Source organism: Sparus aurata, chromosome 18, assembly GCF_900880675.1.
Source record: "Sparus aurata chromosome 18, fSpaAur1.1, whole genome shotgun sequence".
Taxonomy (NCBI): Eukaryota; Metazoa; Chordata; class Actinopteri; order Spariformes; family Sparidae; genus Sparus; species Sparus aurata.
Window position 1 is genome coordinate 9,523,206 of NC_044204.1, and position 20,130 is coordinate 9,543,335.

Here is a 20,130-nt window from a genome sequence, read left to right on the forward strand (position 1 = left end):
TGCTGTAATTAGAAACCACATTTTAGTAAGACACCATTATACATAAGTATACTTTAATTAGAAACTAGATGGTAGGTCCTACTCTATACGCTATTACATACTATTTTACAAGATACAATTAGAGATCTTTTTTTTTTTTGTAATTGGGTTCAATTTCACCCTTAGTACCAAATAATACTGTAATAATTAGACACCACATTAAATACTGCCACCACGGACCTATTATGGCTTAATTAGACATCACACAGACTGTATTCAGATAAATGTGATGCCATAATAATAATGGTCAGACAAAACAAACCAGTCACTGATGATTTTGGGGGGCTTTATTTAACATATTTTAACTTCCTTTGAGGGTAATTTGTTGCTCATTGCAAATCTGCATTGTGCGATAACACTGTTCAATATTGCGATGACAATATAACTTGCGATAAATTAACACATATTGAAGTTTGCATATTATTAACTATACAGTTAATGATGGCTAGCATTAGTTTTGAATTGTTGGTGTAGGTCTTTATGGTTGTACAGCAGGTGGTGATGGAGGATGGGTGTGTTTCCTGTGGAAGTTGCAACAACTGCTCAGCATATTTTACACAGTACCTATGTTTGTAACACGTCGTCTCTCCTGAATCCAAAATAAGTCCATTTGGCAGAAGTGCTGTTTCTTTTAACCACAAGTCTTCGTCGACCACATTTTCATCGCTTTTCTCTCCTCCCTCAGCCATCATAACCATGCTGATTAATTTTGTCAGGGTAGCTAACGGCTGGCTGGGGCTTCATCTGATTGGCTCTTGTATTTATATTTTCACTGTTAGCATGTTATTAGATGTTCTTAGAGGCGAATTTGCAACACATTACAACAAATCTGTACACTAAACTAAAGTCCATTAACTTTCTGGGCAACAAATCCCCACTTAAGTAGCACTTACATAGTGTCTCCCTCCCTCTCATAGCTATTATCCCATCATAGCTCTCAGAAAGTGGTGATCATTAGTCTTTTTCAACTGAAGTAGTAGTCCACACTTGCTCATGTGAAGGTTGGTGTTGTCGAATACCTATAATTGTATTACCTGGGTTGGATCAGTCATGAAATGATATGTTTACGGTGGAGCCCAGTTAATAATCTTAGATAGCCACCACCAGATACATTACCTCACCATCCTGCATCCTGCAAACAGCTATGTTTAAAGAAGGAAAATAGTATTTAAAGTATGTTGCGTCTTTCTTTAACTCACTTGCAAAACGAATGCACATGCTGAACAGATTAAGATCTTTATGCACAGGGGAGGCGGTGGTGCTCATACTACTTTTGTCCACAGGGGCCGCCAGAATTCAAATTCAGACCTCAAATGAAACTTCCTTGTAGCAGCTTTAAGTTTTAAAAAGAGAACTGGTGTGTTTGTTGACAGGCTATAAAATTACTGGAATCAAATGAAAATGAAACTGGATCAAGCCATGGGCAGATTATGGGATTGTCTCTGTATTCCAACTTCATACTATACACTACACACTAGCAAAATTACAGTTAGTGTACTCCAATTAGTCATAATGTTACCAAAAGCACACTTGATTTTTAAATGGGCTGTCCATGCACACTAATTCCCCACAATGCATTGCACGAAATAAATTGAGAAGATTGTAACGGAAACAAGAGTATATGATAAATGACAGCGATGAAATGAGGAGACCCAGCAATCATTTAGCTTTTAATTAGTAAGTTTTTTAATTGGCCGTGGCATTTCAATGTCACAGTCTGGCAGCAAATATATTCTGTTGTTTACTTGATCTACAAAACACTTGATCGTTTTTTTTTTTAAATAGTATTTCTATTCTATTCTAGTATAATTTCAGTTATATTTCTTTAATAACTGAAATTATCCTGTGACAATAAGTATGTGCAACACATGGTACACAAGCAGTATGGAATTGGGATCCAGCTTGTATGACGTATTTAGCTTCCGCTGAGAAAATATTAATGTTTTGATCTTCGTGTGTGTGTGTGTGTGTGTGTGTGCGCGTGCATGCATGAATTCACGCGCACCTCACTCTTTATCTCCTCGTCATCACCAACACTATCTGCCAACCACTTCAGCTGTAATCACCCTCACAATAAACTATTCAGGAGGCCCTGAAATCTAACTCTTCTCCACATTTCCGCCCCTGCTGTTATCCCTTTAAAGTGCTCTCCCCCTCCACCAGCTCTCACCCGCTTCCCGCCTCCCCAAAACTCTCCAGTGCTACCAAATAACCTCTTTAGAATCATCCCCCCCCCCCCCCCCGGACTGAAAAACTTCAGCTTTTGTTCATTTTAAAATTTGAAGAGTGCTGCTTCACTTTGACCGTGATGTATCGCTGCGCTCACCCCCACAGAGCCAGCTTAATGTGCACTTAGTATGCGGGCCAGGCCTTCATTAAAATGCAAAGTGTGTTCTGGGAAAGAAAAAAAAAAGCTTGCTGTGCCGTAAACATGGAACTGTGATTTGCTCCAACGAGGGCCAAGCAAAATGGAGCCAGACGCTTCCTCCCTCGCTCTCTCTCTGTACAATGATGTCTCAATCGTGGAGAACTTAGCAAAGTGTCTCAGGACCCGGCCCGGACCGAGAACACACAACAGTATGGGAATGGCTTTTGAATTATGCAACTTGGAACAGAAAAGCATTGTTACACTTTTAGCCACAGATAATCTCTCTGACTCGTTCTCTCTTGTATAAACCCCCACCCACCATTCTCTCTCTGTCTCTTACAACCACACACACACACACACACACACACACGCGCACACTCACTCATTCTCCTTTGTCTTTTACTTATTTACAGTGTGCAATCCCCCCTCCGCTGGTCCCACAATGTTAAATATGCAGTGGAATGCTGTTGTGTCGAGTCCTCAAAGTGCACCGGGCCTAAATGCGATGCTAATAGAAAGAGAGTGGACCATTTAGTGAACACAAAGCATTTGCTTTGGTGATTTATTAAAACACAGAGGCTTCACAATGGGATGCTATTCATTCAGCCTTAGGTTTTCTGTCTTGGTTTTTTAGTGTTGGGGACCAAAGACCATGACCGATGCGATGTCAAGAAAAAGATTTTTTCTCATTGTCAGTCAGTGCGTTTACATGACACAAGAAAACCAAATTACTACGTTAGTCTGACTATGATCGGATTTTTAAGATGCATGTATACACCTTAGTCTGACTAAAATCGGACCGGATCGGATTTCTCATAGTCGAATTACACCACATAGAGTATTCGATTGATAGTCGCATTACTCCTGCATGTATACGTTTCCAGCAGATCGGATCGGATTTTGCGTTCTGCGTGCGCAGGCGCAAGATTTTTCCCCGGGGCCGTGAGCCGGAAGTAGACGGACGGCAGCGACGGCGGCGTCTTTCCTCCGAAATCACCGCCAGAAAGAGCGCCATTGTGCATCTAGTTTGTGTAATTATCATGTACACCTTATACAAAGTGTACAAAGATGTAGCTTCGTCTCGCTCTTCGTACGCCATCTTTCTTGAATGCCGAGGCAGCTGGTGACGTAAAGAGGTCAGCCGGAGGTGGCCCCGTTAACACTAGTTGAAATGGGCACAGCGCCACCTAGTGTACCGGGGTATGACATGTTTTCGGCAGTAATTCGATTTTCTCACCGGCATGTATACTCGGATAATTGCAGTTGTCCGATTGAGCAGCATAGTTGAACTATGGCTGTAATCTGACTAAGCTGTGCATGTAAACGCACTGAGTGTTGCCAGATTGTTTTGATGCTTTTGTTAACTGCTCAAAATCAATTCAGTTGTATTGTAAAAACCATTGTCAACAAAAAGTACCCAGGAGTGGGTGCCGTGGGCCTCCTTTTCATTCAACTAAATTCTCCCAATCTCCGCAACCTCCACTGGCTTCCTGTTGCGGCTCGCATCCGATTCAAGATGATGTTGAGAACTGAACTGCACCCATCCACCTCCAAACACAGGTCAGACCACTTGCCCCAGCACAGGCCCTACACCACTACATCAGCTGTCCGGCTGGTACCGCCATCACTGAGAGCAAACAAAGGTTGCGACTCTTCTCTGTTCTGGTGCCTCAGTGATGGAACGAACTCCTGACCATTGTCAGGACAGCAGAGTCACTCGCCATCTTCAAAAGACTCAAGACTCACTTGTTTAGTCTTCACCTCGACTGCACAGAACATGTCTCTCCCCCCAAAAAAAAATCATCTATGCACTTGTATGTTCTTACACTTAGCACCTATTCATAGCACTTATGAACTTAAGGTATGCTTGATAAATAGCATCTACTACGCTCAGACGAGGGTTTGAAAATTGTTTCGTATTTTTTCTTTCTTACTTTATCAACGGTGATATGTTGTTGCTTCTTTTTCTTGTGACAAACGTACATTTTGTAAAATCGCTCTGGACACAAGCGTCTGCTAAATTCCCTAAATGTAACTGTAAATGTAAATGAATTAATTTACGATAGCAACCATATTGTAGTTCACCACAATTTGTCAATATGACATTACAATGAAACAAAAAATCAAGTGTTCACAGTTGTACTGAATGAAAACACAGATAGAAGGCTATAACATACATGCAGCTGTAAAAAAAAAAAATTCCATTTCTGCCTCTGCGTTGAAAGATGAAGAAAGAAATAAAAGGACAGCTCAAACAAGAAAAATATAGGTTTTATCTAACCATGTAAAATGCACCAGGCCTTGTTAATAGCCTACGGTCCACACAAATACAGACGTGCACACATATAGGTGGAGAGAAAGAATGAGAGAGACGGATAGAGAGTAGGAGAAGGTATGCACGCAATCAGATTGCTATCAAACAGCCACGCAAATAATGATGTTGTAATGTTGCAGGCTGAGAAGATTCTATTACAAAAAACAAAACAAAAATGGATTTAAAAAGCCACCCAGCCACACCGCATACCATCAGCTTGTCTATGTGAGGACTCGAGCCAACAATGAATGCTCCTGCTAACAAGTGTGTATGAAAGCCTTATTCCCCTGTACCTTAGAGCATTGTGGTTACAAAATAAATTAACTAAATAATAGTGTTTAAATATGTAGTGGGGATATTGAAAGACCAACTTACAGGAATGGCAGCAAACCATTTTAACTAAATATTTGTGGAGGGTTCTCTTCTGACTTGCGTGATGTGAAGATATGAAGCGTGTCGCTGCTGTGAAGGATCGGCAGGATCTGTTTAAAAAGCTGCAATAATCAAAGCAGTTCAAATGGATAATTGCACCACCTGCTCTGAACAGGGGTTTTGGATATTTGATCTTACTGAACATGCAACATGTTGCCTATAATCTGAAGACCAACAAGAAGAACATAATTGTCTTGATAATAACATTGTGTTTTATTACAAGCAAAACATATCATAGCTCAATAATGGGAATCTGCAATAGAACATAGCCTCTGGTTTGATGGACTGGGCCACAATTTTAAAGTTAAAAGTTAGAAAACTAGTTGGATTTTACTTGGAAATGTATTCATTACATTACTAGCTATTTATTAACCACCTGCAGGTCATAAAGCAGAATATTATTAATAATCATGTCGGCTTGATTTTTGATAAACATTGTATGTAATTCTCGTGGTAACAGGGGCCTGTCTTCCAAGATATTCCAGATGTGTTACATGGTAATTACCAACTGCTTAGCATTTGTTGAATTATAAAATCAAGTGTTAGTGCGAACTGTTGTACTGTACTATTTTGTGCTTGAAAATTGTTTATGTCAATATATTTGTTTTTCTAACTTTTTTCTAACTCTTTTCATTTGTTAATATAATATTGTCAATATTTACTCTACCTGTGTGTCCTTGATCATCTATTTATCTGGCCGGCTTATCTACCATGGACGGTGCACGATGCAGTAAACATTGCAGCGGTTGTGAGAGTTAGCCTACGGGCTATTTTTCATCTGTGGTCCCTGGACAGACGTTAAAAAGTATAATCTGTTTGTACATGAAGCCCAGCGCGAGTTCAATCGGGAAGACTATTTTATCATTCACCTCCCTTCCTGCTCCCTCCGTTCACCTGACATGCTTCTTCATGTACTCTCTCTCCATTTAACCAACCAGATTCTTCTATGAACACTATCAGCCAATCATGTCTGTGCTGTCAGCTGTCATTTCAGGCATTCATGCGACCCTCCTACAGCCTATCATCCTCCAGCTGTTCATCCAGTGGTTCTTCCCACCAGAATCGACTCCCCTGCTGACAAAATGACAAGTCTCTCCTGATTGAATGTATTTCCTTTGAATATTTAAAACAAGAAAACCCCAGAACATTGTCGACTCATTTTCCAGTGTGATTGAAAAGTGATCAACCTGAGCGAATTCTGCACGGAGCATCATTTGTTTTGAGGGTCCAAAGTAGTTTTCAGGACCACACGTCTTGCCTGTTTCTTGTGTCCATTGTCTTAAGCTGTGTTCACTCTGCCGCCTCGACTTCGACAGACGTCGAAAACATCTAGTATTGTCTTGTTCTGTTCTTGTCTTTAATACATGTTCAGTGATGACCCTCATTCAAGAAATCAATTGTAGCTCATTAGATTCCTATAAAAGAATATTAGATCGAGTGAGAAAATTAGATCGAGGCAGAAATTACACAGCAACACAGCGCGGAGGGAGTACCATGGCAACGCATTAATATATATTGGAAGACAGATCAATTTGATCTATAGTAGGCCATGGTTTGATGTTTGCACTGAGTGAGCGTGCTGTGATCTCTCAGAATAACAGCCTCACGCCCCCTGATGTTTTTCTACACAATACATGAACGGCATATGAAGAATACATGTACCCTGAAGAAATGAGCTCAGTACGCTTGTTTGAAATTACAACTGAAGGTAGGTATGGAAGCAAATATGTGACAAAAAGCACCGCTCGAGCCTTTCTCAACGCTCACATCACAACAAATTGTTAAATATTGCCTTTTTCCACCCCCTTTTCTTTTCCTGGCAAATCATGTGTGACGTCTCATGTGTAGACACTGTGCCCGCTCATGCAAAATAAATTCATGCATATTTAAGAGGGATGCAAATGAGAGTGCATGATGAACAGGGCTTTTAGCTTGAAATTTAATTAGAAGTGTAGTCCCCTTTGCAAATGAGTTTACTTTTCCTCTCTGTCTGTCTCTTTCTCTTTTCTTTTTCACTCTCTTTCACTTTCCATGTCCCCTGCAACCCATTATGCGGGTCCATGTCATGAATTCGAAATCTCTGGTGTGACAGCTCAAGAAGAAAAAAAAAAAAAAAAGTCCTGCCATTCCAAACACCCATCTCATATTTTATACAACAAAGTGGCTGTTGTTTGCAGAGAAAAAAGAGACAGAGAAAGAAGAAGAAGAATATACAGAGATTTTGGCTGCCTGTTTCTTCTGATTCTCCTGCCTTTGCTTCTAATATTGCCAAGAACTCAAACTGGAGGTTTTCTGTCTCGATGTTGTGACTCACCTTGGCCCAGAGACAGGGAGGACAGCCTGTCAACCTTCCTGGGGTCGGTTGGGTTGTGAGGCCCCCCTCACTATGTGGCCTAGTTTCTCAACAGCCCTTATACCATGTGGATGCTTATTACCAGAGCTAATGCAGGAAACTTGACACCTGGGCCGAGGTCAAGTCCACCACGTGCTCCAAATCCCCCCTGCTGCCTTTTGAAGCTCTTGTCCTCAACTTTCCTCGACTAACTCCCACGTCTACACATCTATCTGTCCCATTATCTGCCTCTTCGGGGGCCGTTTGCTTTCCAAAATTGTCTGATGCAATGCCTGACCTATCCCACAATTGTGTTATTTACGGGCTAGTACCATCGGAGAGCATCGACGAAATCAAATCCTTTGAAAGCCGGCTTCTCTGTGGTATTAATTTCGCGTTAAAACAATAGAACTCGGATGTCGAGTCGTCATAAAAGTGAATGCGATCCTCATTTAGGGCAAAGTCAATTTGCATCCGCCTGCTACTTTATGGGATTGGATGACCAGTAAGAGCCTTTGGGGGACATTACAGCACAAAGTGACCCTCTAACTCTTCTTGGTGAAGCGCTCATTTGAAATCTTACGATGCTGCTTCAGGTCTCCTTGGTGCATCTTCTGCATAGTGTTGGCTCGCTGAGAGGTGTCTCGTAAATATCCCTTACCCTCAGTCCCTCTTGGAAAGGGCAGGGCGACAGTTCTCTGGCTCCCAGTGACATATTTCCACCTCTGTCTTTACTAATGTGGGACCCCGTATGGTGAAGGGAGGGGTCCGGGGATGGGGATGGTGATGGGGATGGGCAATCAGTACAGCGGAGCTTCTTTGTTAATGCTCATCGCTCATTATATTAATTTTTCTTATTATGATATCATTATATGATTATCTTTTTCATATTTTCATTACCAGGATATGAAAAAAAGATAAAGAAACCAAAAGTGTGATGGCTTTTGTGGATTTACTGGGTACATTACATTACAAAACAATGACATGAACCTTGCTGCATGTTGTGTCCCTCTCTCTTCCCTGTTTCCTGTCTACCCCTGCTGTGTAATAAGGGTGAAAAATCCCCCCCCCCCCAAAAAAAATCCTGAAAAAATAGAATGGCATGCCTTCACCAATGCCTAACAGCCCCTTTTAATTCAATCAAGCCTAATCCAGTATCAGACTGGATATCCCTGTATAACTAACAGCCGAGCACAGGACAACAAAACATAGCAGATGGAATCATAATCTCCACTGTGTTGTGGAAGAATTCATAGATACCAGTCACCAATATATGCCTGATTACTTAAATAAACAAAGATGTGGTAGAAAAAATCCCAGAGCCCCCCGTTTATCCGGATCTGCACCAAAAGTGGGAAATCATCCAGAGGTCTCATCTTAAATATCCAGAAGTTTCACACTTACAAAATCAAACGGCAGTCTGGAACTGTGGTCACCGGCTTGGCAGCCTTCTCGCCTGAAAGTTCACCATCTCCTCCACCTCCTCCACCTCCTGTCATGATATTCAGGTAATAAATATGTAATTTGAAGGTTCTGTTAATGTGGACGCTTGGACTAGCCACTCCAACTTTATCCTGACTGGATCGACGCTTTTCTTTGAGGGATAAGGTTCATGTTTAGTTGTTAAAAGACTTTCCATCGTCTGATTGTAACTGGAAAAATACATCTCATGCAACACACTTGTTCTGCTGTCTCTATTTGACCTCAACCCTATCGCCACTCCACACACACACACACACACACACACACACACACTTTTCCCACTCTCTCTCTCTCTCTCTCTCTCTCTCTCTCCAAGTGTGTCAAGTAGAACCTGGTAGCTCTCAGCTCGCAACCAAACACACTAATGTCCTGCAGCAGCACTGCTGCTCCATGGAAGCAGTGCTGTTGGTTGTTGGTTGGTTTTTCAGCAGGATTACACAAAAATGACTGTGCAGTTGCAATGAAGCTTGGATGGAAGATGGGTCTCTTAGCTTTTGGTGCAAATCCAGATACGATCCAGGAATTCATCTCACTGTCTTCATTTTGAGTCCCCATGAAACTGAAGAAGGTGAGTTATTTGGTTTTGTATATTTACACGTTCCTTGAACGTTCCATTCATTCCTCTGACAGCCCTCAGATTTCTCATGTGTTGTGTTTCAGTGGCATCCTGGTGACATATGGTGTAGGTCCTCAGATACTGGTCATCTGCCCCATCTGTGACTAATGGTGCACCACTACGAGGCCTTTCCCGCACTGAACCGATGTTCACTGCCAAATTTTAGAGCTGCATCTTACGATTACATTCATTGTCACTTAATCAAGAAAATAAGCACCAGATAAATGAGTTGTTTGGTCAATAAAATGTCAGAGAAAGGTGAGAGATGTCGCTTGGGGAAGCAACTCGTTCTATCTCAAGCAGGCACTCAACCGTTTTCCAGCAGAGTACTGTGAATTAGACAAAAAATGGACAATGATCATCACCATAAACCACAATCAAAATTCCAACCCCAGTACGATCCGTGGGACGTTCTGGAACAGGTACAATCCATGGAGGCCCCTGCTTGCAAACCTGCAGGAAGGATCCCAGCACCCTGGTGCCGGACGCTAAAAGACATAAGACCCTAACCCCCAGAGGTCTGGCTTCTTTGCACTGATGAGTCAGGGTCAGGAACTTACATGAAATGTTTTTTTTTTTAATGTTGTGACTAATGTGTACAATGTAGAATACACCTGACTAGTGTGACATTTCATGGCACAATTTTTGAACGAAGTTTAGGGAAAAGGGAAAAAAAAAACACACTCATACATGAACCAGTACCAGCATGCATTAAATACAGCAGCCTGGTCAGTGTCCCGCTTCACTTCTTGTGCAGTTACGTTACATAAGCAAAATATGCATGTTACGTGAGTGACGTAGTGAGTCACTTACGCGATGTGGCGGAACTTACATTGCAGTGTGACATGCTGTAAACTTTTATGATTGTAGCTGTCATGACGGCCCCTTTAGAGAAGAACAGGACAGCTTGTAGCTGTTAGTGCCTGTCAGATCCATTCCACTGTAGTTGATAAGACATCTATTGTCTAAACTGACACCTGCCAAAACCTTGAAACACAGTCCAGCCTGCTGATTTGTCCCTACCAACACTCTAACTGATGACACCCTAGCATGAATAAACTGACTCCCAAACTACTCTCCTACTCTAACCATCAGATGCCTGCAAATGATGTTCATTAGTAAATCAATCAGTGGAGAAGTTCCTTAAATCGCTGTAGAGGTATCCATCCAGAAAATAAACTTGAATTTCTCACAAGAAATCCACACATCTGATTTAATCTGCTCCTCTCAAACTGATCTACCATTTGAATGCCAAGGGAATCAAATGAAAGAAATGTGTCTATTTGCTGCAAGGTTGATTGTTCATGGTGCTATTCAGTCCTCTCCATATTGAGTTAGCTGAATCATTATGTCCAGCGGTGAGACAGGGAACTCATTTATGCAACTAACAGTGCACCTCATTTATCACTCAATGCGCTAGAATATTTATACAAGAAGAATTTAATTTAATAATGAAAAGTGTTTCAGCTGCAAATTAAACAGTGCTCCATCTTTAAAAAGCATTTGGCTTGCTTGTTTCATTTATTAAACAAGCTTTGACCCAGACTCAGAATCTCTCAGTGTTTAACACTCAAGCAAATATTGACAAAGTGGAGCTAGGTAAACCTGAGGGGGCAGCTCACAGCCTCCCTCAAACACCCTCTTTTTTCCCCAAACAAACCTTTTTAGTTGGTTAACGCGGGGAAAATATCAAGTGAGTGATTTGTTATGTGGAGTCAGGCAATACCCACTAAATCTCATGAACCTGTTAAACTGCTCGTATCCTCTCCACCTACTTCTACCCACTAATGCTCTTCTCCAGAGTCATTAATACTGTATTACCTCAGTGGAACATGGATCCTCCTGATCATCATCCACCGGCTCCATCACATCGTCGCTCCGGGCACCATTAAACAGAGTGCCAAAGTGCAGAGCGCCAAAGACGTCGCCTTGCATGTCATTTATCTTAAACTCATTTACTCTAACCACTCTCGCATCGGCTCCCTCTCCTCACCCACAGATCTTAATATCATACAGTCCTAATTAATATTACTGCTTAATTAAACACTCATATTTAAAGAATGTGGCAAGAGGTGAAGGAGGAGGGTAGACGCTTTCATTTGTGCTATTAATTGTCTTGGTCATTAGCTTGTTTCTATCTGTCAGTGCGTCTGGCTGTGATGAGCTTCACTAATTGAACTGTGCTATAGAAATAGTCTGCCAGTGCCCACTTTTGGTACTTTTGCTTGTTATGATGTAATTTCCCTGGGACCTTCAAAGTAGGGCTAAATGAAAAGTTCTTGCAATGTCCGGTTTACTCAGCAAATGTGCTTTCGTTTATTTTTTTTTTTTAATTTTTTTTGAGGGATGTAAACTAAGCCAATCTGCTTTCTGGAGACCTAGACTGGAAGCCGAAGAGAGATCAATTTGAGGAGTGGGTAAAAACAAGACTGGGCAGATGAGCGTTTGTTGGAGAGAATAGCTGTGTATAGTGAGCAGAACGGTAGAATCAAGTTTAATGTCAAGGTGAATGATATAGTCTACAGTACCTTTACAGTATTGGCACTGTATTATCCTATAGTTTCAAAGTCTTGTGAGGACAGACTCAGCGCAATGGACGGCTTCACAGAGGGACAACTACCTGCACCTCACCTGCTGCTGCATCATCTCCCAGTTTGGGGACACGATGCATGTATCGTTGTCACGTGAGTGACTGAAACTAATCTATCATATACTGATGTGTTGAAGAATCTAGGGATTTCTGTCCTTATTTGTGCACTAACTTATTGGCCCCAAAGGTTAAAAATCCAAACTCTCGTAATATTTTGAACACTTCTCAAGGTTGAACTGTGTAACCCTGAACTAGTTGATTGAGACTCTGTGTTGTGTTCGATTTGATTTGTGTTAACATTGCATTTCATAGTTGAAAGCTAAGCTTCTATACACACCTAACATTGCACTCCCACGCTAACACACATATTTTATCTGTGCACAAACATTCCCATAAACACAGGTAGACACTGGTAAACATACATGCTGCGGTATTGGTTGCCTTTCAGTATTCTTCCTATAAAGGGAAAAAAAGGGAATATGTTAATATAAAGGTCTACACTTTGTGTAGCCCAAAGGTCTGTGTATCGTTTCATTAATTTGATTCATTCACATATTATTCAATAGATCCCAAAATCAGAAAATGGAAAACAAAAATCATTATTTCATTATTTGATTATGACTGTGATACAAAAAGAAGAAGAAATTTGTTTGTACTTTGATTTTATTCTGAAGGGAATAAGAAAAAAAACGGGCCATGGGCTTTATTGACCTACACAGTAGGTCTGGCTCATAAACTGCTCTGTTTACAGCAATCTACCAGATTTAGCTTTAAGGATAAACACAGCCATCTTCCTGGTCTTCTGCTGCTCCTCCCGGGGTTGTGGATGCTTTGGAGGCGCCCTTTGCAGCAACTGCATTGTCGGCGGTCGCAGGGCAGCCCACCTCCGCCATCCGGTCTGGTCACCATTTTGGCAGGGCAACTGGCTCATAATCCGCTACAATGGATCTGCCACTTGTTGGTTGATTTCACAAACCAACCACACTGTTGTGAAATGTCAACACAACTCTTCAATTTAATTTAGAAATTGAGAACATGGTAGGAGTTAACTTTAACTTGATGATGGTCAGTGAATCAGTTGCAGAACACAGTGACCCAATGGAAAGTCGCACTGGCCCGCGCAGCAACATACCTGCACTGCTCTGGTTTTCCCCTCTACTCGGCTGGACTCAGGATTCAATGTAGAGGTTCTGGAATGTGTTGAGACGGGGGGTGACGTATGGACCAAGGCTTTTGGTGTAGGACACCTTGCTGCCTAATCGCATAACCCTTCACAATAATATCTGTTGGCAAAGACAATTCTGCAATAAGGTTACCTATGTTACCTATGATGCATACACATTTGAGCATCTCCATGGTTTGCAGAAAGGTTAACTGCTAACCTTTTATCCTGGTGACTGGGCTGGACAGTTCCTATAGTAATATGTGTTACACCCCTGAAAAAGGGGAGAAATAATCACTACAGTGATAGAGCGTCTTTTCTTCAGCTCATTGTTTACTGCAATTCTTTTGTACATAAGCACAAATACAAAAATATAAACATGTTCAACATAATAATGTACATTCTGTCTGAATAACAATATTACAGTAGATTAATAGTATACTTCAGAAACAGACATCTCACTTGGAAGCACAAAATATTCTTACAGTCCACCAAACTAACTTGCAGTCACTTTAGTTTCATTTAAGAGTGCATAACATACTGCAAATTCAACATGAAGGGAAGACAACGCTAGACGTGAACAACGTGCGGTGCACAATGGCGGCGGCGCAGCGACTCGGCACAGCTACCAGAGTTTCTAGCTAGCAAACACGTTTTACTCCTCTCGGCAAAACAGAGCTTAAACATAGTCAAACATTCATCATAACACTTTCTCAATGCTCTTAACATATTAACCACCGGTTACATACACAATTGTGTTGTTAAATGTAACAATATACCTGAAAAAGGGGAGAAATAATCACTACAGTGATAGAGCGTCTTTTCTTCAGCTCATTGTTTACTGCAATGAGGAAGAATACCGCGAATCCCCCAGATATGTGGGTGGAGCCAGAAGCGATCGATCTCAGAGTCTTAGATCAAGATCACTCTATAGATCACAGATCAAAAGTACTTATGCTTAAATTTAAGAATACAAAATGAATGTAAACAATATCAAGTAAACACTCTTATAGCGTTTTAACCCATTTTCAACTCTTATGAATAATCTTCTTTACCTCAACACAGATTTTAATATTATAACAGCCCATGAATTTATGTCCTTTTAATCTGTAACAATGTATAAGTGTATTAGCTTTTCAACCTGTCACATATGCACGTCTCCATCTTTTGGATAGGTTAAGTCAGCTTCGAAAACAGGATAGCTAATCTGTGGCCTTTTTATAACGCCAATGCACTGATTTCTAAGTGAACAACCTGTAAGTAGGGGGTGCTTCCAATTTGTAAATAGAGCTTGGCTTTGTAATTGTCATTCCCTTCCAAAAGAAAACAAGAAATCATTTTGAGTACTGTTGAGAACCGTCTGGAGTGTTTTTGCGAAAAGTGTGATTTAGAAATTAAAAGTGTAAGCAGAAAGTGTGCTTTCACTTTTACAGATTTGTTCAGGGATTTGGAACATGAGTTTCAGCTCTCAGCGACTGCATTTCAAGTTCCAATTTGAGCATGTAAACAATTGTGAAAAAAGGGACAAATTTGTGTCCTCCACAGATAATTTTGTCCTCTTTTTTAATCACTGTCAACAGCTATGCTGAGCAAAACAGGCTACGTTGCATGGTCCATTTCCAGGTCTTTCTCTCACCTCTCTGTGTATTCTAAATAGCAGACCATATATTCATGTGGGTTAAATGTTTTTCTCATTTATTATTGGCAGCAAAAAGAAGGACAACTGTAAGGCCAGTACTTTGAGCTTCACTTATTGTTTTATCACAGTCCATAACTCTGCATAATGTGTCCCTGTGACCTTAATATAAGGAGCTTATGAAATCAGCAATGGCATAAATATTGATAATGTCTCATTCAGATGCTGTTTCTTTCAAACATTACATCGTAATTATGGCCGGCAATCAGTATTGATATCCTGGTGCGGCTGTGCACACTGGGCCAGTAGTAATACAATTTGATGCCAGGCGGAAGAGAAGGGGAATCAAATCACGGGACTGGAACAGGATGCCCTGGAGCTAACCAAGGAGAGCCAGAGAGGACACCTGAGCTCTGCAAGATGGTTATTCACTGGGAAAATAGATCCTGCTTGAAGGACAATGCCGGTGTTTTGCATTTTCACAGTAACTTCAGAAACTAGAAACAGTCAAGGTCAATTTATTTGTATGTTTGCACATGCTTGGCCAATAAAGATGATTCTGATTTTCATTTATTACAAATAAAACACTCATAAACTCATTCTGTGCAATTTGTATCACTGAATTTTAGATTTCTTTTTTTTTTTTCCTTTTGGTTTTTTTTTTATTTCATTTCAGCCAGGCAGTTTTTCACAGTTGCTGAAAAAATAAAAAAATAAAAAAATAAATCACACTCAGTGTTCTAAACCCATTTATCAAATCCTTCGCTCTTATTACAAAACTCATGTTCACTAGCTAAACCATATATTGTGCTGAGATGCATCTGTGTTGCAAAATGGTAGACACTGGTGGCAAAGGCTAAAAATTGTTGTTGTTTGTTGCCACTTTAAAGAAAGTGAGAAAATAAAATCCTGGATCAGTCCCTTTTTCCAGATCTGCAACACAAGTTAATAGGGTCTGTGTGTGTCTGGAAGAAGCAAGAAAATAGTGGCTAGGGTTCAAAAGGCCAAAGTGGCATTACCTATCAAAAACTACAAACAAACTGAGTGGGGGTACTAGCAGGACCTTGGGTTGCTACTGTAGAGAGAAGTTATGTGGGCCTGCTGGAACTGCAGCTCATATTTAGCCTAGGAAAATCCAGGAGAAGAGCTGGGGGCAAGGCCACCCAGTGGGAGAATAGGTGGAAAGATGAGAAGAGCAATGGAAAGAGCTGGAGTTTTGACTACCTGGTCAGTCTGTCACCCTGACCAATTGTAGCTCAAAACTGTGTTTCTTGGCAGTATCTTCACCTAGGTGTGAAGACTGGAGAATTCTGGGGAAGTGAGTCCAGTTCAAAATCCATTTTGAAATCCACAGAATCAAACAACTGGGCAAACTGTAAGAGACAGATTTTCTTCTAGTTGAGACAGGTATGCTGTCCATGTCATGGTTTTGACCTGCTAAATAAACAGCCAGTGATTCACAAATGTTTGTCTTCCAGCATACTCTCTTTTCCTCAGCCCATTAAAATCATTTTTTTTCTCTGCATGACAGTGGAAGGATTATGATCGAAACCCCTTTACCAAAAAAAAGTCCCCTACAGGCAGTGTGTTGGCCTGCAGTGACATAGGTGTGGAGAATAGTGAAGGCTGAATCCAAACCACTAGAGGGGCTTTCCCATGTTGCCAAGACAAAGCCTTCTGGCCAACACAAAGAAGTGGTGCTGAGGCAGAATAATACCCTGTCTGTATTTCTGTATTATCCTGTACAGAATGTGTTCCGTACAAAGTTGAGAACATACATTTGTTTAATTACATTAGAAAACATGTTTTTCTACAGCTGCATGCTCTGTTCTTTTTAAAAAAAATTGCTGCTCATGTATACATGTGCTGATGGCTGTGTGTGATTTGAAAGCACTGTTTGCCTTTTTGTACAGATACGTCTGTTTTAATGCAACTGTTTGATTTTGCCAGAAGAGCCAGGTTTTTTGATTGTTGTCTTAATAGTCAGTTTTTTGTTTACAGTTTTGAAAAAAGGCTGGAATGGTTCGACAAATGTGTCTCAGCGAATGTGTAGAACAGAAAAGCAGTTTTAAAGGGGCTGCTTAAATAAAGAGTAATATGTGAGCAGTCACAGATGTGTTTGAGGAAGGAGTTTCACGGGGAAGGGATGGCTATGGAACGGCTCTGACACCCCAGGTTTGATACTTTGTCCTGGACAGAGGTGTTGGCATCAGGAGTTTGAATTGAGGAGAGGTAGTATTAAGAGCGAAAAGGCTGATAAGGGAGGAGGTCGGGATGGGTAGTCGGGTTACACAAGCACAGGACTGTCATTTTCAGTCAGTGAGGAATGAGGATCTGTTGTAAAAAGTAAAGCAGGGTTGAGCCTGATCACAGCCCAGATGAGGGCAGCAGGGTTAGCAAGGATCACGCTTTGATATTCCACCGGCCAAAAAGCCAAACCAGCAACTTTGAAATAATCTATAATGGATGATTCATAAGAAAAAAAGGGTGGTAAAAATCCACTGTTCGTGGTCTGTGTAGAAATGCATCCTGAAGTAATTTAAGGCTGAACAAGAACAACAAAAGGGAGCTAGACCAAAACTAGATAAAAGGGACAAAAGCAAAGTAGCAACCAAGATACCTAAACAAAGTGCAAACCAAAAGTACAAAGTCCAAATCAAAAGCAAAGTTCAAATCAAAAGGCAAAATGCAAAACTCAAGTCCAAAAACACATACCATGGGGAACAGGGAACAGGCAGGAGCAGGCGCAGGAGCAGGCGCATGAACAGGAGCATGGACACAGACAGAGGCAAACAGAATACAATGACCGGACAAGGAGTGAAGGGAACACAGAGACTAAATACACAGACACTGAAGAACAGACGAGGAACAGGTGAGGAGAGAGAGGAGGGAGGAGGCCAGGTGAGGTAACGAGGGGGAGGAGCACAGAGGAGAAAACCAGGAGGGAACAAGACTGACAGAGGGAGACAGAGGGAAGACTACAGAAAAAATGTACAGGGAGAACTTAAAGGCACATGGGGTATGAAAATCCAAACATAAAACACAACACAAAATCAGGAATCATGACAAAGCTAATGACATATTTTCAAAGTCTAAGTTACACAAAAGATGTGGTTTCTTATGACCTATAGGAGCCCAGAGTCAAATCAAGTCACTTAAAGGGATATTCCGGTGTAAGTTTAATCCATGGTCTAACACACCATGAAACTGTGTTGGACTCCCTCTCGAGAGATAAAGTTAGCAGACCGCTAATTTACGGAGTTTTATCAACCTCAGAAACGACCGCACGACAACAATACACTGCAGTAAATGGATCCAAATATAGACCGCCACCAAAAAGCCACAAATAATGCTCAGAACAGAACCAAACTTCAGCAACAGTACAAACAGGGTCTCAGCACATAGTCCAGGGTATCTAACTCTCGCTAGCTTAGCTGGATTTCTATTGTGAAGCTAAAAACAGATTTCAACTCTCCTCCATCGGCTTCCGGGTCGGGGAAGTCCCGACGCAACGATTACCGAGTGCTGTTAGAAATGCTCAATTCTGCTCTTTTCCCTGTCCGCTCTCGATAATAACTGTTATAAACTGGCAGGTAAGACACATATGAACTTTGATTGCTTTTCCATGGAGTCATAATCATACATTTTCATCCATCAGCTGCGGAACTCTACTGCACTCGGTAATCAACTCGTCGGGACTTCCCGTCAACAGGAAGCTGCTGCCGAAGAGAGGTAAATTTTGTCAGCTTTTCAGTAGAAATCCAGCTAAGCTAGCGGAGGTTAGATGGCCCGGACTATGTGCTGAGACCCAATTTGTACTGTTGCTGAAGTTTGGTGCTGTTCTGAGCATTATTTGTGGCTTTTTGGTGGCGGTTTATATTTGGATCCATTTACTGCAGTGTATTGTTGTCGTGCGGTCGTTTCTGAGGTTGATAAAACTCCGTAAATTAGCGGTCTGCTAACTTGATCTCTCGAGAGGGAGTCTAACACAGTTTCACGATGTGTTAGATCATGGATTAAACTTACACCGGAATATCCCTTTAATAGAGCCCAATATCACAAATCACATTTTGCTCAAGGTAAATGATAAATGGACTACATTTTTATATTGCATCTCTAGTCTTACCAACCACCCAAAGTGCTTTACAACCCAAGTCAGCATTCACCCATTCATACACATTAACACGCTGGTGGCGGAGGCTACTCTGCAGGGCACCACCTGCTCACCAGGAGTCCTAGTGCCAAGAAAGAGACCCCTGTCACTGGTTTAACTTTAAGCAACCATCAAGACATTTTCAAGCCTTAAAAGTTAACGTGAAGAAACAATACGTTTCAACATTTCCACGGTTGGCAGAAACCTACAATACCAACTTTCATTCTGGAGACTGCCAGGACAGAGAGAGACAGGGAGAGACAGCCGCTGGTACAGTAAAGAGAAGCCCAGGTGAAAAGAGAGGAAGAGAAAAATTATGAAGAGAGCGGTAAGGGAGTTATCAGAAATTATGATAAAGTTTACAGCTGTTGATTACTCTCTCATGTGTTGGCTACATAGATTGATGGAGACTGAGAATGAAGCGTGATGGTGACAGGTACAAAGCCAGAGGTATTGAAAAATAAGCACTAATTGAAAGTGAAGGTGAAAAGATGTGATTTTAGATTGAAAAGTCTCAACAGAGTCAAACTGTCTGATCTGGTCAGCAGGGAGATTGTCCAGAGAAAAGCAGGTACGGTAGTTAAAAGCCCTGCAGCCTGCTGACACATTTTTCACCTCAGGGGACTGTCATGAGCCATGTATTCAGAGAGTGGAGAGCACAGGATAGGACATATCAGACAGATTTGACAGGGTGAGACCATTTACAATTTTACAAGCCATTAAATCTGATCTGAGTCTGACATGGATGAAGTCTTTGGTGAGTGCTGAGTTTGGTGAGAGGTTAACCTGAACTCAAACACACAGTCCCACATATCTTTGCTGCATGCTGTTGCCACTTGCTTACAGCTTAAGTACAGTAAAGTAATCTGGCTGTCAAACTCCTACACTCCCGATGATGAACACAACATTAAACAACCAACTATTGCAGATGGTAATCTTTATACATGACTCTGACTCATGACATTTTAATGGACAAAGTACTGTTTTAAATATATCCACCTCACGT

At 41.3% G+C, this 20,130-nt stretch overlaps 1 long non-coding RNA gene across 1 annotated transcript; it reads right to left on the reverse strand.

The window, feature by feature from the left end:
• Positions 1-12,818: 12,818 nt before the first annotated feature.
• On the reverse strand, positions 12,819-14,478 carry LOC115568481 (uncharacterized). Its single transcript, XR_003981405.1, has 3 exons — positions 13,556-14,478; positions 13,306-13,456; positions 12,819-13,157 (listed from the first exon to the last, which is right to left on the reverse strand). It is a non-coding gene; the product is annotated as an uncharacterized LOC115568481 (long non-coding RNA).
• Between the last annotated feature and the right edge of the window lie 5,652 nt (positions 14,479-20,130).